Consider the following 26,475-nt stretch of genomic DNA (forward strand, 5'->3'; position numbering starts at 1 on the left):
CAGTGTAGTGGGGATCTGAGTAGATTGTGATGATGTCTTAGTTCGAAAGAATGCCTCTGAAAGTTGGTGTCACGCCTGTGGGCAGACAGTTTGGAGCAAATCCTGACTTGGAGTTGCAGGTTAGGATGACTGGGACTTGGAGAAGTGGTCTGAACTTTCTGATTGGTCTGCAAAAGTACAATTTCAGACACTGTACAGATCTATGGAAGTTAAGTTCTTGTGGGTATTTTATGAATTCCTGGGAACGCAAATGCTGAATTATGCTAACTTAAAACTGACAGAAGTGACCCTTCAGCAGTAGTGTTGAATCACAAGGCAGTATTAGAACGCTGATGGTGAAAATCAGTAAGTCTCTATTTTATGGGAGCTTTATTACTTCAATCAACAGTTGTTCTTTTTATTAAAAAAAAAAACAGAAAAAGCAAACAACAATAAGATGCAGTGGAAAGGGAGTAGACTGCAGATTGCAAAGCAAGTGGAAACACTTGAACTTGCAGATGATGAGAATAGGAAAAAATATATCATAGACTTTGTGATGCTAATCTGGGTCAGGAATTGCAATGTATGATTTTATTAGCATGAAATGAGACCCAGAGCATGTGCCTTTTGATAGATTGCATTTTGAGACCTTTTAAGGGAAGCTCCTGACATCTGCATTGTCATCTGCATAGCAACCTGTGTGGGGACTTTGAGACCTATGTAAGTGGGAGGAGTGGAGAGGAATCATTTTCTGCAATATTGGGTACAAAATATAGAGAAGGAAAGATTTAGTAGATAACCAGCTTTATAAAGGTAGTTGTAAGACTGGATTTGATGGTGAAATTGTGTCACACATTTGAAGGTTTGGGTTGTTTTTTAGTGGATTCTTTCTCAGACATATCCAAGTGGACTTAGTCATTTGCATTTTATAACAAACTCCCTCAGTGAAATGGGTACAGACTCTTTGGGCCACATTTTGAAAAGCAGACCTAGGATTTGTGACAAGCTTCTTGATGGTCAGCACTGCTCACTCTCACATTGCTGAGCCGGGCAATAGTGTAGAAGTGTTTCTAAACCCTGCCCACTTTTCTCCTTATTTACAGGCAAAGAGCTCTGCCCAGCTACCTTCTGTTAGGTTGAAATTTGATACGATCCCTCTCCAGCTTAAAAATTAAACCGAATATTATCTAGAATGTGGTTATAATAAAGTGGACATGAACACAGATGATGACTGGGAATAATAGAATTTTAGAGTTTAATTTAGTGATAGCAGGAAAGACGTCAATATCACTTTTCAATTTGACTCCGACTTTTGGTTTAGTCCAAGGTTTCTATGAGTATTCACATACTGATTCTTACCCATTTTATGACCTGTTACTGTATACTTTCAGTTCTGAGAGAGTATGTGTGTTGCTACCAACAAACAAAGAAATGGAACTCCAAGGAATAACTGATTTTTCCATAGTGCATTCTCTGCATTCCCTAAAGCTTATAAGACTTGAAATTCGAAGCCCTTACTTTAAAATATCCTCAGTGCGGGGCGCCTGGGTGGCTCAGTCGGTTAAGCCTCCGACTTCGGCTCAGGTCAGATCTCACGTTCATGGGTTCGAGCCCCGCGTCAGGCTCTGTGCTGACAGCCAGCTCAGAGCCTGGAGCCTGCTTCCGGTTCTGTGTCTCCTCCTTTCTCTGCCCCTCCCCCTCTCATGCTCTGTCTCTCTCTGTATAAAAAAAATAATAATAAAATAAATTTAAAATATCCTCAGTGGAAGACAATAATTTTGGAAAGCCAGAAGTTAGTTGGAAAAGCAAAGATTTTGAGAGTTTTCACACTGACTACCTTCAGGGTAAGGATAATGAGCTGAGTAACAAATGTAATTGCATGGAGATCTTAGAACTCAGTTTTCTATGAGCATTCAAAATATTGTTTTTTATTTCAATGAGAAATCCCTTTGCCTTGAAGTGGTAAGAATAGTTTAATGAAAGCCAGCTATTAGTGAAACAATGGAGGAAAAGTTTATTAATAAGATCCCTGGCCCAATACATTTGCAAAGGTGTCAGGGGACAAAGGTGATATTGCCGATGTCAGGGTCACTGCCATGCAAAGTCTGAGGAACGGACATTGAAGGTCAACGGTTGCATCTGTGCAGAATTAAAATGAGCAGGAATACCTAGTATTTCACAACCGAGTCATGTAAAAAGGGAAACAAACATGAAGCTATCACAGTGGCGAAGATTTAAAAAAAAAAGGTGTAAACAGAGCCTGTCTGTTCCGCCTCCTGCTCCGGTGGGAAGCGTATCCGTAGCTCTGGAGGGCGATTCAGAGCTGCGGTCAGGGAGGATTTAAAAATTAACTCCCTCTTCCTTAAAATCAGTGTAGGTGGAAGAATGGGAAACACTTTCTTGAGTTTGTTCCAAACTCTCGACCTTGAAAATCATTGCCTCACACTGGGACTTCCTTCTAAGAACAAATGTACAGATTTCTTTCTCCTAGGCTTCCTGCTATTACCAGGATCTTTGTGTTAGATTTTCTAGGTCTTTCCATGTTCCTTTCTAAAATTTAACCCAAAGTAACAGAGATTCCTGAAGACAGAAATGCTGTAGTAATTATGGGAGTACACTCAGCGCACGTGGTTTCTTACGGCAGAGTCCAGAACTGGGGCGAGATTCGTGTCTTACTAGTTGAGGAAATAGAAGACAAAAACTACACTTCAAATGTCTGTAAGTCTCTCACACAAAATGGGTAAGTGGGTTCATTCTGGATGACCTTAAGGGATCATACCAACCCACTGAAGCTGTACATAGAGACTTTTTTTTTTTTTTTACCTCAGTGTAAGGGAAATTTCTCTAATTAACATTTTATAAAGAACATTTTAGAGTGGGAATGACTCTCCTTAGGAGAGAATGTTAACAATGCAGGGTATGTTGGTATGTTTTAAAAAATCGATATGTTTTAGCACGAAGTTAAAAACACTGAATGGAAAATTGGAAAAATGACCATTTATGATCTCTTCAACCCTTGCATGGATTGTATGGTTACTTGATACTATTATTCTAATAGGCAATAGATAGCCTGATCACACAGACATTTCTCTGGATTTATAGAGGATTAAAACTTTATCACTTTTTCCCCCAGCCACTTATTGCTTTTTCAAAAATGACAAGAATCCTAATCATTATTTTAGTTTGGACTTTACGCTAATTTATCGTAAACCATTTCATGGATAATTGTTGAAATCTCTTCAAAAGTTCTATAACTATTATTATTATTATTTATTATTAGCATTAGATTTTTCAACTGGAAATGTTATCATGTTGCTGGCCTGAGATACCAACATGTTTTGGCTGTTACCGCATGGATGATCATATACTCCTGTGTCTTTAATACATCTTATTTAAAAAAAATTTTTAAAGTTTATTTATTTTTGACAGAGAGAGTGAATGGGGGAGGGTCAGAGAGAGAAATCGAGAATCCCAAGCAGGCTCTGCACCATCTGCACAGAGCCTAACGTGGGTCTTGAACTCACAAACCATGAGATCATGACCTGAGCCAAAACCAAGCCAGATGCTTAACCGACTCAGCCACCCAGGCACCTCTCCTTATTATATGTTCTTAAAATACTAGCTTAATTAAAAATAATTATGACAATATTCATTTTTGGGCTTCTTGAGAGAATGTGAAAAATAAATAAAAATTAAACTAGCAATGTGGCTTATCTGAGTTAGAAATGATACCTCCAATCTTCATTTATCAGTCAACAAATATTAATATATGCTGTATAGAGCACATTGTACTATATAAGTATAGAGATGTATGTGAGTGGTGTCATGAACTTTATAATTTAATTCAAAAAATATGTTTAGTATTATAAAACAGAGGATACTAAGTAAAAATTAGTGACTGACTCTGAAGCAGAAGGGTAAGGAGAGATTTTTATTTTTTCATCAAAAAATACAAATATGTTAACAAAATACAGAAGGACCAGAAGGACTTACCTCATAGGAATAGTCACTTAAAGCACCAACCAGACCCTCTCCCCATAGTCAACTGTTTTTAGTCATCTGCTTCTAAAAAAACTGTTAATAGTATATCCTAAATACATGCACACACACAATTTATTAATTTTAGACTTGGTTTTTTTAAATGTTTATTTTTGAGAGAGAGAGTGTGTGAGCAGGGGAGGGGCAGAGAGAGAGGGAGACACAGAATCTGAAGCAGGCTCCAGGCTCTGAGCTGTCAGCACAGAGCCCGATGTGGAGCTCAAACTCACAAATTATGAGATCATGACCTGAGCCTAAGTTGGATGCTTAACCAACTGCGCCACCCAAATGCCCCTTTAGACTTTTAAAAATTACATCCTGCTATATAGATGATGATCTACCTCAATTACAATACCACATTTCAGCAGTTGGTTAAAAAGCAAGTATAGACTTGATATTGGAGCACTTTATATTGAAAAGTGAGTGAGATACTCTATTCATTGATTTCTATCATTCCATATGTATGGGCTTGTGGTCTGTTTCCCAAAATATTCTTTCTAGTAAACCATTACCGATGAACATGAAATGTAACCTCTTTATTGCATTTATCTATTCATTCACTCAATAAATCTTTATTCAGTACCTACTGTTTGCCAGGAACTAGGCTAGATGTTGGGAATAAAATCCAGACCCATATTTTCCCTCATGGAGCTTATTCTTATTCTGAACTGACAGCTTCTTTACTTTTATTTGCAGTCTAGTCATTGAGAGGGGTATTGAATAGTGTACTATGTGTTATGTAGAAATGTAGGGTAATTTGCAAATGTAATGAAGGGGTACCTTCAAGTTAGGGTATTTATAGATGATTAAGCCTTTAATACTTTCTCTCAGCATCATATTGCTTTCACTGGTTTTAAGAAATGAGAAGAATCCCAATAATTATTTAAATTTTTACTTTATACTATACGATACTCAGCCTCCCTAAGAAACTGACATTTAAACTGAGATGTGAAGGATGAAGTGGAGTTGTAGGTCAGGAAGAAGATTCCAGATGAAAGGAAACATTTTGAACTGAGAATTCATATGGTGCATTGGGTGAACAGGAAGTGACTTCTAAACTTGATGAACCTTTAAAATCAGAGATCTTTTTATTACATTCTTCAAGTGTTCTTCATAATTCTTCAGTTTTCAACCCTCCGTCCGTCCCTCCCTTCCTTTCCTTCCTCCCTCCCTTCCTTCCTTCCTTCCTTCCTTCCTTCCTTCCTTCCTTCCTTCCTTCCTTCCTTCGAGTGGGAGCAGGGTAGAGGGGCAGAGGGAGAGAGAGAGAATCTCAAGCAAACTCCATGCTCATCTCAGAGCTGGATGTGGGGTTAATCCCAAGACCCTGGGATCATGACCTGAGTTGAAATCAAGAGTTGGATGCTCAGCTAACTGAGCCAACTAGGTGCCACTAATTTCTTTAAAAAAGAACCTGCAAGTTAGAGAAAACCACACCATCCTTCCATTCAGATGGGGAAGAAAGTGATAAAAATTAAATGATACTTGTCAAATACTCTTATAAATACTATGGGGTATATGTCCTAGCTCCCCATGTCATGGACAGCCACCTCACAACTGAATTTGTTATTTTATTGTAGCTTAATCCAAATATCTAATGAAAATCACCTAACCTGGAAGCCAAAACAAAGCTGCTCTAAGAACATGTGCTGGAGCAGAAACAGTAATGTGCCATGCGGGATTTACTCAGTGCTTTTTCATGTCCTTTTGCATATCATGTGTGGGATCCAAGAACTGGGAGGGTGCTGAGTGAGCATGAAAAGAACACTTTTAAAGACTGAGTCCTTGCCTCGCCCTGCACGCCCCCCGCCCAGCACTGTGGAAGCGCAGATGAGAGAGGAGACTGGATTGAGCGTGAGTACCAATATAGCACTTTTAAGTGTTATTTCCCCTTTTAAGCACCAGTGAATCTAAGAGCTGAGAAAAGGAGAGAGTGCAGGTGTATAACCTTCCACTTGTTCTCTCTCCAAAACCCTCTGCAGTGCCTTCTTCTCTCTCCTTCCATCTGAGTTCATATTTAATGTATGACAAAGTAGAAGGAAGAGAAAAGACTGTCAGCCCAGGATAAAAATAAGCAGCTCTATCTGCCTACTTCTATTTTCCTGGGAAAATTCTGGCATTTGTTATCAGATCAAGGGTCCACCTGGAGCAAGATGTATACCAAAAAGTTGATGGAACTGTGTGGCATGATGTTTATGGGAAAAATGGGGACGTGTAGTTATAAGGCCCATTGATATCATATAAAAACAGGGATATGTGTGTGTGATATGTTTATGGTTAAAATGTTTAATTTTCCTATATTGCTTCACTAAATCCACATATCAACTGACGGTTATTTAGTCTTAGTCAATAGTTAGTCATACTTATGCAGGCAAATTTCTTAAATTTTTATCTAATATTAATTTAATGAAATAGAGTGGAAGGCAGTTTATTCATTATGCATGAGAAATGCTTAGTCTCTCAGTTAATGATATTTCTGGAGTTCAGAGATCATAAGTCTAAAGCAACACTATCCAGGAACATAATGTAAGCCGCATATGGAATTTAAAACTTTTGTAGCCACACTAAAAATGTAGCAATAAATAGAATTAATTTCAAGAACATTTTTTAAATTTTTGTTAATGTTTATTCATTTTTGAGAGGGGGAGAGACAGAGTTTGAATGGGGGAGGGACAGAGAGGGAGATACAAAATCTGAAGCAGGCTCCAGGCTCTGAACTGTCAGCACAGAGTCTGATGTGGGGTTTGAGCCTATGGATGTGAGATCATCACCTGAACCCAAGTCAAATGTTTAACCGACTGAGCCACCCAGGTGCTCCAAGAACATGTTTTATTTCTTTCCATATAGCCAAAATATAATCAGTATGAAAAATGATGGAGACATTTTACATTGTTTTTATATTAAGTGTTCAAAATCTAATCTGTATTTCATACTTAAAATACATCTCAGGTTGAATGCCAAGTTTTCACTGAAATATTTGATCTGTTTTTAAACTTCATAGAATTTAGAGTTGAAAAGGTAGATTCAGGAGCACCTGGGTGGCTCAGTCGGTTAAGCCTCTGACTTCAGCTCAGGTCATGATCTCATGTTCATGGTTCAAGCCCCATATCGGGTTCTGTGCTGACAGCTCAGATCCTGGGGCACGCTTCTGATTCTGTGTCTCCTTCTCTCTCTGCCCCTCCCCCTCTCATGCTCTGTCTTTCTCTGTATCATAAATAAATGAAACATTAAAAAAAAAGAAAGTAGATTCATATGGACAAAGTACATACAAAGATCAGTGGTTTTAAGGAGTTAAAGGGAAGGATGGATGGATACGTGGAGCACAGAGGATATTTAGGTCAGTGAACCAATTCTGTATGATACTGTAATGGTGGATACATGTCATTATACATTTGTCAAAACCCGCAGAATATACAAAACCAGAGTGAACCATGATGTAAATGACAAACTTTGGGTAATAATTAGGTATCAATGTAGGTTCAACTGGTAGGTTCACCAGAGTGGTAAAAAAAAATATCCCACTCTGGTGTGGAGGGTTGACAGTTGGAGAAGTTGTGTGGGAATGGGAAGGGTAGGAGGTATGTGGGAACTCTCTGTATTTGCTGTTCACTTTTGCTCTGACCCTGAGACTGATTTAAAAACATAAAGTCTTATTAAAAATTAAATTAAGAATTGACCAGTGAATTTTCACCGCAGACTTTCATTTTAACTTAGTATCTCTTCTGAGAAACTTAATAGTGTTTTATATAATGCAGCATACAGTTCAACATTTTCACAGTATTTTGTAATTTTAAAAATTCTTTCTCCCCTTTTTAGTCTTGTCAACTACTATCCAGTAGAACTTTGCAAACACCACAACTTTGTTTCATATACTTGTGTTCATATATTATGCTTATTACATTGCTATTTATCTTCTAGTCTACTCTTGTTAGAATGAAGTGGACATATACATACACACATGAAACCATCACTACATCAAGGAATAAACCTCACAGTTCCTAGCCCCTGAACCTAAGAAAAGTATCAGGAGAAGTTTTTCCCTCTTTTATACTTGCTTTTGTGATTACAAAGGCATGCACTTTACAGTGGGTCATCTAAAAAATTCCTTAATAAAAAAATAAGCTTTTAGGAGCTTATAGTATTGAGATTCCTGAGTAAAATCCTGTTGCTATAATATAAAGTGGTATTGCTCCTTCATGTGAGCTCATCACTTCTCAAGAGTCATGTAGAATGGAAGTAGAAATAGATTTTCCATAACATTCCTTAGAGAATTAACATTTGTAATTCCTCATAGTTTTACTTGAGGAAGTAGGTAAGTAAATGTAGGTTTAAGAAAAGAAAATGCTTTGCAAAATACGTGCTTTTCTACACACTTGCTTGGGGGATTAGCAATACCCCACTACAGACAAATTGGATATCTGGATCGAGAGCGCACATGTTGTGAAGCCAAGTGCTAAGTGAGGGCCGCTTTCTGGATCCTTCTGTTCTGTTACAGTGATTTCAAATACCATGGCATCTCCTATCAGGATTCCTCAGACTTGGGCTGGACAGAGCAATAAATATCAGGTCATTCAGTTCATTTCAGAGAGCACTGATTGGAAACACAAGACATTGATTTGTGTGTAGTGCAGAATAAAAAGTAGTTCTTGACTTCAAAGAGCATTGCTCATCTGGCAGTTGAGTCCCCTAATAAAGATAGGACATTACCAGTATATACTTTTATAGTAATAACTTCAAATCCTAGGCTCTTTTTTCTATTTCTTTTCCTTAAAATGAGAAATGGGAACTAATATGCTACCCAATGTTCTAGCACATTATCTTCCATTTCTCATGTCCTAGAAACTCTAGGCAGAATTGGATTGGAAAATGCCATTCAACATACATTATGTCTTGAGTTTAGATCCAAAGTCTTTGTGGCACTTCCAAGGGAACTCATGAGATGATCTCCCCAGGGTATCTCTGCAGCTTCATCTCTCGCTGGCTGTATTTCTCTCCAACCACATAGATCTCTTACACTTCTTCAAACTCACCAAAGGGCTCATGACCTTTGGATTTGCTGTTCTCTCTGCCTGGAATGTTTTCTTCAATTAACTGACTCATTTTCATCAGTCAGTTTTGCTTTGATATGGCATCTTGTTAAGGAGGCCTTCTCTGACCACCTTGTCTAAAATAACCTTCCTCATGCCTTGTTTCTCTGTTACCTCTTTGCCTTTAAATTTTTCCTTACAAGGCTTATCACTATCTTTATTCCTTTATTTCTTGTCTCCCCTACTGGTATCTAAGGTCTGTGATGGAAAGGATGTAGAGTTATCCAGTCAACAACAAGTAGTGGGTGTCTGATATTAGGTGCTTAATAAATAGTTGTTGAATTAATGAGTATTTGGCTCATCCACTCATTGCTTGTGCGGCCTTGGGCAAGTCAGCTAATATCTTGTAATAGTTTCTTTATTCATGGAATTTTTACCTAGACTTAATAAGATAATACCTATGAAAAAATAATGAAAATTCTTAAGTATCACACAAATATAAGTAAGTGTTGTTATTTTTCCTGCTGAGGCTAGCTGAGCTATGCAACTTCCTTTGATTCAGAGCAGAAAGTGCTGGTGTCTGCTTTGCACAGAAAATGAGCTGCTTGCTGTGGGCACTTCCGCCAGCAAATAGAGGTGCACGTGTGGGGGCTGCCACGAGGGTTCCCACCTCCCCGTAACCACAGCAAATGAGTCCTTTGAACAAGAAGCAGAGAAGAATGGAGTAAGATCGTGACTTATCCCAAGGATATCATGGTCTTCTGTGAGTGTGTCTGTTGGGAAGGCAAACAAAAACAAAGAGCAAAACCAAACCAAGAAACCTTTTGGCATTTCTATATGCCATTTTCCGTTACTTTCTGTCCACAAATTATTCTGTATTTAACTACCACATTTTTTGTCAGCTTGGGCATTTTTTGAACTTCTGAAAGGTGCATGTAAGAAAATTGAAAATGAAGGGCAGCCAGCTACCACTCTTTAGATAATGATAGTCATGATGTCGTAAATTGGTATGTTCTTCAAGGAAATATGCAGGGAGAATCATTTCAAGCAAGCTGCCTTGTATCAAATAGGATCTACTTAAAATAATCCTGCGGCTTAGGTGGATGTGATGGGGGCAAACTAATAGCCCTGTAGAAACACTCCAAAATAAGGACGGCTAAATTCTACTTCTGAGTCTCCGCCGTGTTCATATGATATACAGGAAAGAAAATAAGGGAGTAAATTATTAGCTGACAGTGCATATTAATTGCACAGTCACTAAAACTCTTTCATTCACTTGAACTGCTGGTGGTACAAAGCCACATGCTAATAAACAGAGGAGAAGCTGCTTGCTGTGTACAGTCACTCCTTAGTAAGGTTAACAAACTGCATTAACCATTCACTCATCTGTAACTTGTAATTAATCACTCCTTGAAAATTACATCGTATAATAAATGAGGACAGACATGATTCATTAAAACTTCTAATTAATTCTATTTAATACTATTTCATAGTTCATTGATAAGTGCTGAGAGAAGGATTACACCGTAGGATATTTGATGCATTGCTGCTGAAGAAGTAAATAGAGGGAACATTATCTAAAAGGAAACATGAATACTTGCAAATGAAAATGTCAGATGTTTATCACCTCGGCGCCTGATTCTGTACTCAATGGTCTCTTGGCATCACCAGTGGGAAACTCCATTTTCAGGGCTGTATCAATGGGTTATAAAAGCTCTTCGGAGTCAACTTTGATGCTCAGAATCTCAGGCTGGAAATGAGCGGAGTCCACTTCGTTTTGCTAGTAAATGTTCATGCCTGTTTTGTGAGCTAATTATAAGAGTATTGTTAAGCAGATATTTCCACCTTTGAAAAGAGATCCATTTACATAAGACAAATACTTAACAAGCAATTACAGTTTGGGGTCATTGAATTGCGTTGTGTGTGCATGATTGTGTTTACATATGTGGGCATATGTGTGTTAAGCTAGCCATTAAAAAAGCAAAGATATTAGTGTCAAGAAAAGCCCTGTGCATTAAGTATAATATACTATTTTTCGGAGAAGAAGAATCAGACTATGAAGTACATAGTTTACAGCCTGGGCTGAGGAGAAGATAATCACTACTCGTCAGTGTATAATGCATATTTTAAAATTAAATCATGGAATAATACAGTGTAACCTTTTTGTTTGTTTGCTATCTACATAATGTGCCTCAAAAATGGGTTTTGAGGGACCATTAATGGTTTTGTGGTATAAATGGTGAGAACTCTGAATGGGATAAAATATTCACAAATCATATTCCTATAAAAGAACTTGTATTCCTAATTTATAAAAAAAAATCTTACAACTCAATAATAAGTTTGAACAGATGCTTCAAAAAAGACGTACAATGACCAGAAACAAGGAAAATAATATTCAACATCTATAATCATTGAGGAAATGATCAAGACCACAAGATACTAATATAAAATCCTTCAACTTGTTAAAAATTAGTAAGACTGAAAATACCAAATATTAGCAAAGATGTAGAGCAACTGGAATGTTCATATATCATTGATAGAGTGTAAAATGGAAAACCACTTTGGAAACATTTTGACAGTTTTTCTTTTAAATAGTAAGCACACATCTACCATATGACCCAGCCATTTAACTCTTATTTACAGAAGAGTAATGAAACAGTTGTCCACATAAGTAGTTGTACATGAATATTCAGGGAAGCTTTATTAATAATGACCCAAAACTATAAATAAACCAAATGCCCATCAATAGCTGCCATCAAACCAAAAATGGTATATCCATACACTGGAATACCATTCAGTAGAAAAAAGAGAGAATTGTCAATATGGATGGAAAAGGTTAGACACAAAAGACTTCAGAGTATATAAAAATCTAGAAAATGCAAATTAACTATAGGACAAAGAAAAGACCAAACATTGCCTGGAGCTGTGAACTAAGAGAAGGATAAATTTCAAAAGAGCCTGAGGAGTTTTTTGGAGGTGATAAAAATGTTTTGTATCATAATAGTGGTCGTTCACTGGTGTATGTAACTGTCAGAACTCATCAAATTTTACTCTTTAAATGGAAGCAGTTTATTATAAGCAAGTTTAATAAAGTTGAATTTTTTTAAATGTTTATTTTTGAGAGATAGAGAGAGAGAATGTGAGTGAGAAAGTGGGGGAGGGTGGGCAGAGAGAGAGAGAGAGAGAGAGAGAGACAGACAGACAGAATTTGAAGCAGGCTCCAGGCTTAGAGCTGTCTATCAGCAGAGAGCCCAACATGGGGCTGGAACTCACTCACAGACCTCGAGATCATGACCCTAGCCAAAGTTGGACACCCAGTTGAGCCACCCAGGCGCCCCATAAAGCTGAATTTTTAAAATGAGTTATAAATTTGGTTGATTCATCTCCTAATCAAAATAATAGGATTCTTTAGTGAAACAAGCACTTTGAAGCTGAAAGTAAATTATGTCTAAGTAAGTAGCAGATAGAGTAATAATACAGGAGAGGAAAGAAGTTCTGAAGACTACCTAGCTCCTTTCTGGTCCTGAACAGATGGATATCCAGTCAGCATGTTTTATTCTTCAGGGAAAGTAGTTCTGCAACTTTTTCTCAAAGTGAGTGACTTCCCCACCCCACCCCTCTGAACTTTAGCCTTTTGTGCATTTAAAGAGGAAGTGGTTGAAGGAGTCCCTGCAGTTCAATCCAAAGGATGGCAGTTCAGGCCTAAGACCTGTGTCCTGTGTCACTTCTGCCTGAGAAAAATGGTGATTTCACCATACTTGGGCACACTTCCTCATCCAAAGAAAAGAACTAAACTAGTCAATGATTTTAAAACTGTTTCTTGGAGCCTGAAGATTATGTGGAAGGGTGTGTGCATAAATTCATCGGAGGCCATGCAAGGGGATGAGAACAAGGGTTGCAGGGGGTCATTCAAGGTACCGGACTCCAAATTCTGCTTTTAAGGTGTCTATTGTTGGAAGATAACTTTTAAAGTAGTAAATCATAGGACTTGATTCTTTATGCAACTAGAAAAAGGGGGAAAGTTATAAAAAACATTTATTTTCATTAATACTTTATGTTGGGATTATGCTTGACAATGCACTATTTCAACTAATATCATTTTTAATAATGCGATCAAATTTGATGAACATTTTTGTAGAAGAAAAGCAGATAGCTTCAGATTCTTTAGTGGTTTACTTTACAGAACACTTTAAAGGCATGATCTTTGCAATTCTTAAGACCAGAGCCAGTACTCATGAAAGAATAGTATAAATGAGTAGAAAATAAGAAAGGCAGTAAATCTTATATGAGGCTAAATTATTAACTTGACCTATTTTTCTCTACTTACAGGATTGGAATTTTAGTGGACTGGATTGTCCACTCATTTTCAATTAAGTTTCCACATTGCAAATTGAAGCTGACCCTATTACAACTAGAAAGCTACGTGGAAGGAAGGAGGCCATAAATAATGTGAGAGAAATTTTATTTCGTGTGTTATGTACTTAGAGTTACTGAAAAAGAAATGAAGAAATGGAAAGTTGTTATAATACATTGGATAAAAGAGGCAATCAGTTTATTATCTAAATAATTATAAACTCCTCTCCTACCGTAGGTCTTATTTGTTCCAGTTGTCTGGATAATTGATGTAATTTCCCTGTGTAGGCTGTGAAGACATTTTATTTCAGTGCTAAATAAGTATTTTAATAAGATTTGATTGTTATTAAGAGGCAACAAAGCAGAAAAAATAGGAACCTCAAAGGAGGTAAACCAACTTTTCAGCTGGGTTCTGAGGCTGACATGGGCAAGTCATTTATTCTTCCTGGACTCAGTTTTCTTATCTCAAAAATGGGAATGATAACACCCATGTTTCTGGAGAGTCATCACAATATATATGTTACCCCTACAACTAATATGTCAATACTAATTTTTGTATCTGTGATGACATAATTTCTCACATATTCCTTCCTAGATTTCTAGTCCTTTAAAGTACTTAATTGAGATAACCTGGGAGATCCAGACCAGATGGTGACAGTGGAGGCTCCTGAATTGCCTCCTCCTGTGGATGCATTGAGTACAGCCCCTACACGATACAATTCCCTGTGAGTGAAATCCAGAAATTAGTTGAGTGACTCCTACACACCAGACGAGAAGAACTATCTACCTTAAAACAGGTAAGAAGGATGGAGACACACTCTCACCATACACTTACTCTCGCACAATGCCATGTGATTAGGAGGGAACCCATAACTCGTACCTTCCTACCTCAGGAGTGAAGGGTTTGGACTACAATTTCTTTTGTGCCCCACTGTGGGCTGCCATCCCAGGGACAAGTGCCCAAATCATCCAGCTCTGAAAGTGAAGGGGACTTGCAACCCCAAATCCCACAGGACTCTAGCAAACAAAGAAGCACTTGTTAAAAGGCACATCTGTCCCCTCAGGGTTTATCACAGAGAGAACAGGCAAAAACACCAGCTTCCCAGTCTTCGTCCGGAAGGGATTTGATGGCATACCTCACCGACTGCTGCCTGAGGGTACCAGATACACCTAACAGATGTGTATCCAACAGTCCATCAAACAGCAGCAAACTACACATTCTTTGTAAGTGCACATGGAGCATTCTCCAGGATAGATCGAATGTTGGGCCACAAAACAAGTCTTAGAAATTTAAGAGGACTAAAATCATATCAAGCATCTTTTCTGACCACAGTGGTGTAAAACTAAAAAGCAATTACAAAAGGAAAAATGGAAAATTCACAAATATGTGGAGACTAAAAACATGGTCCTGAGCAATAAAGGCCAAAAGAGAAATCAAAAAAATCTTGGGACTAATAAAATGGATATACAGCATTCCAAAATTCCTGTGGATGCAGAAAAAGCAGTTCTAGGAGGGAACTTTATAGTGATGTATGCATACATTAAGAAAAAAGATGGAAGAACTTAAATAAACAACCAAACTTTATACCTCAAGGAATTAGAGAAAGAACAAACTAAGCCCAAAATTAGTAGAAGAAAATAAATAAAATGAAATAAATTAAATAGAGACTAGAAAGACAATGGGAAAGATTAATGAAAGGATGAGCTTTTTAAAAAAAAGATAAATAAAATTGGCAATTTTTTAGGCTAAGCAATAAAAAAGAGAAGACATAAAATATCAAATGAAAGATGAAACATTGCAACTGATACTATAGAAATACTAAGAATCTTGTGAGACTACTATGAAAATTATGTTAACAAAGTAGATGACCTTTATGAAATGGATAAATTCCTGGACACACACAACCTACAAAGAGTAAATCATGAAGAAAAAAGAAATAAGAGAGCAGTTACTACCGAGGAAATTTAATCAGCTATCAAAAACTTTCCAATAAAGATAAGTCCAGAATCAAATGTCTTCACTGATGAATTCAACTACACATTTAAATAAGAATTAATACAAATCCTTATCAAACTCTTCCAAAAAAGAGAAGAGGAAGGAACACTTCCATACTCATTTTACAAGTTCAGCATTACTCTGATAATTACTCTGATACCTAACCAGGCAAGGACACTACAAAAAAACTTCAGGCCAGTATCCCTGATGAATATAGACACAAAATTCCTGGGCAAAATATAAGTAAACCAAATTCAACAGTATATTCAAAGGGAAATACATGATGATCAAGTGGGATTTATTTCTGGCATGCAAGGATGGTTTAATGTAACATACCACATGAACAAAATAAAGGATAAAAAAGTCATATGGTCACCTCATTAGATGCAGAAAAAAAACTTAGCATTTTTTTCTAGATAAAAAAATTTGAACACAGTGGTTATGGACAGAATGTACCCCAACAGAATAAAGGCCACATGTGGCAAGTCCACAGATAACGTCATACTCAATCATGAAAAACTGAAAGCTTTTCCTTTAAGATCAACAACAAGATAAGGATGCACACTCTCACCATTTTTATTCACTATAATAATTGAAATCTTAGTCTGAGAAGTTAGGAAAGAAAAAGAAATAAGTGGCACTCAAGTCAGAGATGAAGAAGTAAAATTATGTTTATTAATGACCTGATAAATACCTAAGGACCCTAAGGAGTCCACCAAAACCTGTCAGAAGTAATAAACTCAGGATATGAAATCAATATCTAAAAATCAGTCATGTTTCTATACACTAACAACAAACTATTAAAAAAAGAAATTAAGAAAACAATTCCTTTTACAATAACATCAAAAAAATAAAACACTTAGGAATAAAGTTAAGAAGATCAAACATTTGTGCACTGAAACTGCAAAACATTGATGACAGAAATTGAAGAAGACACAAATAAATGGAAAGATGTTCATGTTCATGGACTGGAAACTTAATTTGATTTAATGTCCATACTACCTAAAATTACAAATTCAATGTAATCCCTATCAAAATTCCAGTGTTATTTTTCACAAATAGGAAAACGAATCCTACAATTCATATAGGATCACAACAGACCCCAAAGAACCAAGACAATGTGGAGAAAGAAGAACAAAGCTATAGGCAACACACTTCCTTCTTTCAATCTATATTACCAAAACTATAGGAAGCGAAGCAGTATGGGACTGGCATTAAAACAAACACTTAGATCAATGGAACAGAATAGAGTACCCAGAAGTAAACCGATGGATACATGGTCAATAAATTTTCAACAAGGCTCCAAGAATATGCAGTGGAGAAAGGATAATTTCTTCAATACATGATGCTGCAGAAACCAGGTATCCACATGTAAAACAATGAAATTGTACCCTTTTTTATACCATAAAAAATTAGATTAAAGATTTGAACATAGACTTGAAATCATGAAAGTCCTAGAAGAAAAGTAGGGACTAGCCTCCTTGACACTGGTCTTGGCAATGATTTTTTTCTTGATTTGACACTAAAAGTATAGGCAACAAAAGCAAAAATAGACAAGTGGGATTATATCAAACTAACAGCTTCTGTACGGCAAAGGAAACCATCAACAAAATGAAAAGGCAACCTGTGGAATGAGAGAAAATCTTTGTAAATCATGCATTTGATAAGGGATTAACATCTAAAATATATAAGGAACTCATATAGCTCAACACCAAAAAGAAAAAAAAAAATCAACCCAATTGGAAAATGGACAAAGGACCTGAATAGAAAATTTTCCAAAGAAGGCATATAAATGACCAATAGAAAATGTGTTCAACATCCGTAATCATCAGGGAAGTGAGAGTCAAAACTACAAGCAGATATCACCTCACATTCATTAGGATGTCTACTATCAAAAATACAAGAGATGACAAATGCTGCAAGAATGTGGAGAAAAGGAAAGCTTGCACACTGTTGGTGGGAATGGAAACTGATACAGCCACTATGGAGAAGAATATGGAATTTCCTCAAGAATTGAAAAATAAAATTACCATCTGATCCAGCAGTGCTATGTTTGGGAATAGCCAAAAAAAAAAAAAATTAAAAAAAAATAACCCCAAATCATTATCTTGAAGAGATATCTATATTGCAGTGTGCATTGCATCATTATTCACAATAAATAGTATGGAAATCTATGTGTTGGTCAATGGCTAAATGGATTAAAAAATGTGCATATTGTAGATCAGAATATTATTTAGCCTTAAAAAAGAAGGAAATCTTCCCATTTGGATGAACCTGGGGGCACTATGCTAAGTGAAATTAAGCCAGACAGAGAAAGACAAATAACTGCCTGGATGACTTATATGTGAAATCTTAAAAAAAAAACCAAACAAACGAAAAAGAAAACAAAAGAAAAAAAAAGTGAGCTCTTAGAAATAGAGTAGAATGGCAGTTACCGGGGGCTGGAGGATGGGAGAGATAGAAAGAGGTTGTTACAAGGTGATAAAATGTTTATTAAAAGATAAATAAGGGCTGAGTATCTAATGTATAACGTGGTGGCTACAGTTGATAACACGGTATTGTATAATTGAATTTGCTGAAAAAGTAGGACTTGAGTTTTCGCCCTCACCACTAGCCAAAAGGTAAAAACAATAAAAAATAAAGTGTCTGAAAAGTATCTAAAAAAGACCAAGCATGGAAAGCAGGGTATTTCCTAAGGGTAATTGCTAGAACATGCCTCTGGAAAAATGGTATTATCTATGCAGACTCAGCTGAATAGATAATTCCTCACCCTCCCCAGCCTGTGGCAGGATCCGACCAAAATTATAGTTCTCGCAACTTCATCTGATCCTTTAGTAAATTAGGGGAAAAGCCCCAGGGAAAAAGTTTTCTCCTTTCCCCAAATATCTCCTTCACCAGCAAGTTATAGAGAACTAATTTTTGCATCATTTTGTGAAATGCTTTGTAACCCATATTGATACAGATGTCCTGGGGTGACAGGAGTCAGCAAATGACCAGACCACACTGATAATTAGCTTGTAATCTAAGGTTTTATTGTCTGTGATCAGGCCCTTTTGCTTCTCTGTGTGAAATGCATGAATTTATACAGTCATACAAAAATCCCTTCAGGTCTCACAGTGTCACACAAGAAATAGGAGACTGTTACAAATAGTTTCAAATGCAGACAATCTCTTAACAAAGAAAACGTTTATCTGGCTTTCTATTTCACTGGCTGAATTTTTACAAGAATTTTGCTAATTGCTTTGTTAGAAAATTTGGGCGAGTTCTGGGTTTTAGCTTCTCTGGGTTAAGTTTCAGGTATTTCCTTAAATTAAACAATTAGGATTATTTTTCTCCTTTCAGTGAACAGTATATAACTAATTGTGCCACTTACTAATTTACTGCCTCTCAGCTTCAAATCCACTCTTTGGGTTTAATGTGTTAGCTGTACTGCTGTAGGTAGCTCTAAGAGCTTATTGGTTGGTGGACAGAAACTCGAATTCCATGGTGGTCTAGAGTTTAAGAGATAGAGATTCCAGAGCTTCTCTGTCATGTTAGGGAAGAGGGAATCCAAAGGCTTTGGAGAGAATCCACATGGTAGAGTGGATTTATCATGTGTGATATGCACACCCATCCCCCCAACTATGGCCCATAAGAAAGCCCAGAAGGACCTCCCAGCACTTTGAAAGAGTTTCCAACTCTTCATCTTGGCTCAGGTCCCTGATCTCCCAGTTTGTGAGGTTGAGCAGTACGGTTAGAATGGGGATTCTCTCTCTCTCTCAAAAATAAATAGACTTATAAAAAAGAATTACAGAAAAATAGAGACATGTTCTTATTGTAGAGCTCCTTCCCACTGCTTTTTGCATTTTCAACAGTGTGCTGTCATCAAATTTCCCTCTCTGATGGCTCCAGTGCTATCCTGTCCCTCACCCCATCCCTCAGTCAACCAAGAATGTTCCTTATGTGAAGATCAAATGGATTTTACTTTTTTTTTAACTGTACACATTGTTCAAAATCATGCTGAATTTCAGATTCATTTTCGCATTATACTTTCCTTGTACAGCATTTTCCTCCCCTGGAGTTTCTGATTGCTTTGCTTTTTTTCTCAGGAGAGGATACATATACCTTTTTCATCATATCCCTAATAACCTCATTTCTTATTCATTTTGTATTTTCTTAAAATCCTTTCCTTTTTCTTGAAGATATTTTAGTTGGAGCCTACTGACTTACTCATCTAACATCATGGTCAACTAGCCAAATATTTAAATCATTGAATAGTTGATTTTTGTTCTGTTCCCTTTATGAAAGCTTAATATTTGTTTTTTCTTTCTGCACCATCCTACCCCTGGCCTCGCTCTTATCATTTTATAAAGGAACAAATAAATGGGCTTCCCATTAACACTGTTTACTAGCTTCTCTATTTGTTTGAACTCACATCCTGTCCTTGCCCGTAGGTGGCAAAACTGCCATGATAAAGTATTTCAGTCTGAGGCAGGAGGAGGGGAAGAGCACAAGTCAGCAAAACACCCTAGGGGACTGCATTTAAAGAAAATCTCACCCAGTCAAGTAAAGGGTCAGTGGTTGGAGCAAAATAAAAGCATCAGAAAAGGGAATCCTAACATTTGTGGCAACACGAATGGTCTGGGAAGATATGCTAAGTGAATAAGCCAGTCACAGAAGGACAAATACTGCCTGATTTCACTGTAGGACATATACCTAAACTAGTCAAGCTTACAGAAGCGGAGAACGGAATGGTGGTTTCCAGGGAATGGGGGAGGTGGTGGAGGGGGGGGAATGGGGCCTTGTAGTTCAATGGATGTAAAGTTACAGCTATACCAGATGAAAAAGTTCTAGAGATCTGCTCTGTAACATTGTGCCTATAGTTGACAGTATGGTGTTTTGAGCTTAAAAAACTTGAGAGTCAATCACATGCTGAGTGCTCTTCCCACACACACACAAACACAGGCAGAAAGCAAGGGGACACAAGGGAATCTTTTGGAGGCGATGGATATGTTTATTACCTTTTTCTGTGATAATGGACCATGGGTATATACATCAAAATGTATGTATTAAATATGTGCAACTTTTTGCATAGTAAGTATACCTCAAAAAAATTGAGAAAAGCATTAAAAATAAAAGCTTAAGAAAAAATCATAACTGTTCAGTAAGTCAACCCTTTGTGATTTTGTCTATTTCTACTTCCATCTGGACTGATTATCCCCAGGCCACCTTCTTGGGCTTTCTCTTCATGGGACTCGTGGGCTATCTCACATACTTCTTTTTTTTTTAAATTAGTTACTTAAATTCAAGGTACTTAACAGACAATGTAGTATTGGTTTCAGTAGTAGAACCCTGTGACTCATCACTTATGTATATAACACTCAGTGCTCATCCCAACAAGTGCCATCCTTAATGCCCATCACTCATTTAGCCCATCTTCCCGCCCGCCTCCCCTCCAGCAACCCCGTTTGTTCTCTGTATTTAAGAGTCTCTTCTGGTTTGCCCCCCTCTCTGTTATCATATTTTTCCTTTTCTTGTCCTATTTATTTCTTAAATTCCACATATGAGTGAAATCATATGATATTTGCCTTTCTCTGATTAACTTATTTCACTTAGGATAATACACTTTAGTTCTATCCACATTATTGCAATTGGCAAGATTTCATTCTTTCTGATCACTGAGTAGTATTCCTCCGTGTGTGTGTGTGTGTGTGTGTACACACCTTCTTTATCCATTTGGCAGTTGATGGACATTTGGGCTCTTTCCATACTTTGGCTATTGTTGATAGCACTGCTCTAAACATCGGGGTGCACGTGCCCCCTTTGAATCAGCATTTTTGTGTTGTTTGGATAAATACCTAGTAGTGCAATTGCGAGGCCATAGGGTAATTCTATTTTTAATTTTTTGAGGAACCTCCATGCTTTTTCCAGAGTGGCTGCGTCAGTTTGCATTCCCACCAACAGTGCAAAAGGGTTCCTCTTTCTCTGCATCCTCACCAATATCTGTTGTTCCCTGAGTTGTTAATTGTAGCCATTCTGACAGATGTGAGGTAGTATCTCATTGTGTCTTTGATTTGTATTTCCCTGATGATGAGTAATATTGAGCATTGTTTCATGTGTCTATTAGCCATCTGTATGTCTTCTTTGGAAAAGCATCTGTTCAGGTCTTTTGCCCATTTCTTCACTGGATTACTTGTTTTTTGGCTGTTAAGTTTGAAAAGTTCTTTATAAATTTTGGATACTAATCCTTTATCCAATATGTCATTTGCAAATATCTTCTCTCACTCCAGTAATTACCTTTTAGTTTTGCTGATTGTTTCCTGCACTGTACAGCGCTTTTTATGTTGATGCATTCCCAATAGTTCATTTTTGCTTTTGATTTCCTTGTCTCCAGAGACATGTCTAGTAAGAAGTTGCTGCGGCCAAGGTCAAAGAGGTTTCTGCCTGTTTTCTCCTGAAGGATTTTGATGGTTTCCTGTCTTATGTTTAGGTATTTCATCCATTTTGAGTTTATTTTTATGTATGGTGTAAGAAAATGGTCAGGTTTATTCTTCTGCATGTCATTGTTCAGTTTTCCCAACACCATTTGTCTTTATTCCATTGGATATTCTTTCCTGCTTTGTGAAAGATTAGTTGGCCATACATTTGTTGGTCCATTTCTGGGTTCTCTGTTCTGTTCTATTAATTGGAGTGTCTGTCCTTGTGCCAGTACCATACTGTCTTGACAATTACACTTTGTAATACAGCTTGAAGGCCAGAATTGTGATGCCTCCAGCTGTGGTTTTCTTTTTCAACATTGCTTTGGCTATCTGGGTTTTTTTTGTGGTTCCATACAAATTTTAGGATGGATGTTTAGATGTTTGTTCTAGCTCTGTGAAGAATGCTGGTGTTATTTTGATAGGGATTGCATTGAATGTGTAGAATACTCGGGTATTATAGCAATTTTAACAATATTTGTTCTTCTGATCCATGAGCATGGAAAGTTTTTCCATTTCTTTGTGTCTTCTTAAATTTCTTTCATAAGATTTCTATAGTTTTCAGTATACAGATCTTTTACCTCTTTGGTTAGGTTTATTCCTAGGTATTTATGGCTTTGGGGGCAATTTTAAATGGGACCAATTCCTTGAATTCTCTTTTTGCTGCTTGATTATTGGTATATAGAAATGAAACCGGTTTCTGACATTGATTTTATATCCTTTGACTTTCTCAATTCACATATCAATTCTAGCAGTTTTTTTGGTGGAGTCTCTTGGATTTTCCATGTAGAGTATCATGTTATCTGTGAAGAGTGAAAGTTTATCTTTTTCCTTGCCAGTTTGTATGCCTTTTCTTTTTGTTATCTGATTGCTGAGGCCAGGACTTCTAGTACTATGTTGAACAGCAGTGGTGAGAGTGGACATTCCTGTTTTGTTCCTGATCCTGGGAGAATCTCTCAGTTTCCCCCATTGGGGATGATATTAGCTATGGATCTTTCATATATGGCCTTTATGATGTTGATAAATGTTCCTTCTATCCCAACTTTCTTGAGGGTTTTTATCAAGAAAGGAAGCTGTATTTTGTCAAATGTCTCATTTTCTTCTTGATCCCATTTCCCCCTTTTGGTGTTCATACTCAGGGGCCTGGAGTTCAACTCAGTGCCCTCCTCAAAAACTAATATTTTAAGCTATTGTCTTACTGAAAAGAACTTCATTTTGCCTTCCCAGTCAACTTAAAAATTGGCCAGGTTTAGAATTACAGCTTCTAAATCCATTTTATTTTCAAAGTTTGAAGGTTGCCTTTTAACATTTTCCTTCTGATGAAAAGTCTGATGCCAATCTGATTCACATTTCTAGAGGTCACATTCTCCAAAATTTCTTTAGTTTCTCTTATGCCAACATGTCCATTCTGGCTCCTGTCGCTCTTAGGAGCTGCTGTTGCAGATTTAAGAGAAAGAGAGAAGACAATGCATTTGCTTAGCCCACATTTAAAAAAACTAGCTCTTCCTGATTTACCTTGACTTTACCAAGTCAAGTCCTTGGTTTACATAGTGTATAATCATGTAAATATCTGAGTTAAACAATAGATTATGTGACAGTAGAGGAATATTACCTGGCTTTGGATCAATTTTAAATTAGATTGTCTTGAGAGAAAAACAAGCAAAAGGGAACTGAGAAATGAAAGGCACTAAGGACAAGTAAGTTGAAGCAAAGTGAAGGCAAGCAGTCATCTTGTAGGGTTCCTGATTTGACCTATATTTATGTTAGGCCCCAGCTGAGCGATAATTGCATTGGTCCATGAGGGAGAAAGACAGAGGAATAAGGAAGAAGTGGAGTTTGACTGTGAGTTATTTCTTGTTTCATAAATTGCTCCATCCAGATAATTTGCTTGATTTGAGCTCTCACCACCAGCTTGAATGCAAATAAAATACAGCAAAAGTAAACTGAGAAACAAAAATCCCGAGTTTACAAAAAAGCACCTGTTCAGCAATGATTTGTGAACGCTCTCTCAGCCAGTCCAGACCTAGCGTCTCTGCATTTTTTTTTAAATTTCCACTTCAAAATAAAAAGAGGGTATAGTATTCCCTAATGTAACATTATATCCTGAGTTCTAGAAACACTTCCCTTCTGTTTTCCAGTAAAGGCCCATTTACATTGATTAATTAAAAGAGAGACATTTTCTTTTGGCAATGGAAACACTGGATTGCCCCTTATTTAGTGCCTTATTAATAAGAAATACTAGGCATGAGATAAACATTAGCAGAACAACATTTCAGCACTAGGCTAAGGCTTTTGGCCTCATGCCTTTGACTTGCTGGCCTTCTAAACGTCTAACTGTCTTGATCTCCTTCTGTGACTGAGCAGACTTCTGAGATTCTTGTGGAATAAGTAGCAAGGAGAAGACCTTTCTTCATAGTTGATCAATTAGAAGATTAGCAAAAGGATCTGATAGGAAGAAAATGAGCACCTGAAATTACACTAGGATGGTTAGGTAAGAAATGAACTGTCAACCAGATTGTTGCATGGGAAAAACAAGTAAAGTGAGAAAGGAAAACTGAAACCTGAAAAAGATTTTGTAGCATGTGAAAAAAAACAAACAACAACAAAAAAAAACAAAATCAGCTACCAACTCCCACAGCTTCCAAAGTATAACAGCCCTGAGAATCATTGTTAGGATGGAAGAGATGGTTGAAGTCTCTTCTCAAAGAAATCAAAGAGGCAATGACCTTTCAACAAGAACTGGGCAGGCCGAAAAGAAACACAAATATCTGGGCCATAGCCATAATGAATGCACCAGAATCTAGCTGGGAACAGTAAAGCATAGAATGGACACAACAGAAAAAGAGACTATTTATGAGCTGAGAGGCCAGGAACAGCAGTGTGTTGTTGGAGCCAGAGCCTCTTCTCACCCCTGGGTCATTGCCCTTGTTTACAGCAGAAGGAACACGGTTTTTGTTTTGCTTGTTCTGACCAGGGTCATATGCGGAGCACAAACATACATATTCAAAAGGCACAACTGCCATGCCTTCAAAGTAGCCTACTTTCCTTCCAGATTGTGTGTGTGTGTGTGTGTGTGTGTGTGTGTGTGTGTGTAAAGAACACCGTAACTATATCATGTAATTTTTATCACCACATTAAAAAGAAACTTAGATTTTATACTTCATACTATTGAATATCACCCATGTCAACACAATTTTACTTAGTAAAGATATATTTAAAAATAATTAAAATACCCAATGTAGACCTAATCACCTAAATCTACCTAAATCATGGTGTACCTAGACAATAAGGAATTTATTTCATCACTTACAAGTATTTTTAGAGAGAGTTTGTAACATGAATCTTTTAACTGGTATGTTAAAACATGGTGTAACAGTTTGCATGTACATTATACTCTTAATATATGAAAAACATGTAGAATAATGTACCAAATGTTATTGGAAAAATAGATGGTTTTAAGTTTTTAAAGCTTTTCTTCTCAAATTTCCTGTGGTGAGCTTTTAATACTTTTATGGTTCAAAAAAAAAAGTCTTCATTCTATCTATAACCCAAGAATTCTAGCACAGATTACACTGGTTTTATTTTGCCTATTTCTTTTCAGAAGAGCATGTAGTTCTTACTCACTAACTCTGTCTCATCAGATGTCTAAAGGCCTTAGAAGGGAGATAACTCAGTAGGTAAGCATCATTAATTCCGAGTGCCAGCTTTGAGTTCTAATGGGCTGGTTAGTTTTATATCATGCCACAGATACATATTCCAAACAAGGGGAGAAACCAAAAATGTGTGAGGGTCCAGGCAAGTCTTTCCCATTCTGTCAGCATCTTCATTTTTGTACATGGTGAAAGTTTCATAAGCACAGTGCCGGCATTGACACTGTGCAGAACCTCCTTGAGAAACTAATTGGAAGTTTGCTTTGATCCTTCATATGAAACATAATAAATTTAAAGGCAACAGGAAGACATTTAGCACTGGTAAAGTGGGAGGACAATTTTATCTCCTGGGGTCATGAACCTTCTGAAGTAATTAATTTACCTTTTTTTTTTCTTTCTAAAAAAGCAAAATAAGCAAAAAATCATACTGAGGAAAAGAAATTGGGGGAGGGGGGATTTTCTTTCTTGGAGTTGTTTTTGTTTCAGAATCAACCAAAAAACTCCCCTTTCCAGAAAGTAGGTGGCCAATAGTCTGACTGTACCCAGTTACCACAGATGGAATCATGCTGCTCAGGTCAGAGTTAGAGGAGTGAGAAACACCTTCAGAATGGCGGAGCATCCGATCCTGCTACTGTTAACCATCCCCAGTCTGGGAAATCAGTGGTGACACCATCATTATGTCACCGTACTCCTAAACAGACCTGATGCCATTTACCCAAGACTGTGGCTTTTTGGTTGCTATCATGAAAAACAAAACAAAAGCTCCAATCCCTTTTTATTTATCTTCCTGAACCATGATGTTAGTCTCTTCCTGGGACCATGATGGAATAGAAAGGTGTAAGATGGGGATGGCAATATGTACTTTATAGGATTTTTGCAAGATTTGAGGATGAAGTATCTCCAAGTTATTTGAGGTCTTCTTGTACTTTTAGACTTAAAAACAAGTGCCATGCTTCCATCCCTTGTTGTAGGTGAAAGCA

This window comes from Suricata suricatta, chromosome 13, assembly GCF_006229205.1.
Source record: "Suricata suricatta isolate VVHF042 chromosome 13, meerkat_22Aug2017_6uvM2_HiC, whole genome shotgun sequence".
Taxonomy (NCBI): domain Eukaryota; kingdom Metazoa; phylum Chordata; class Mammalia; order Carnivora; family Herpestidae; genus Suricata; species Suricata suricatta.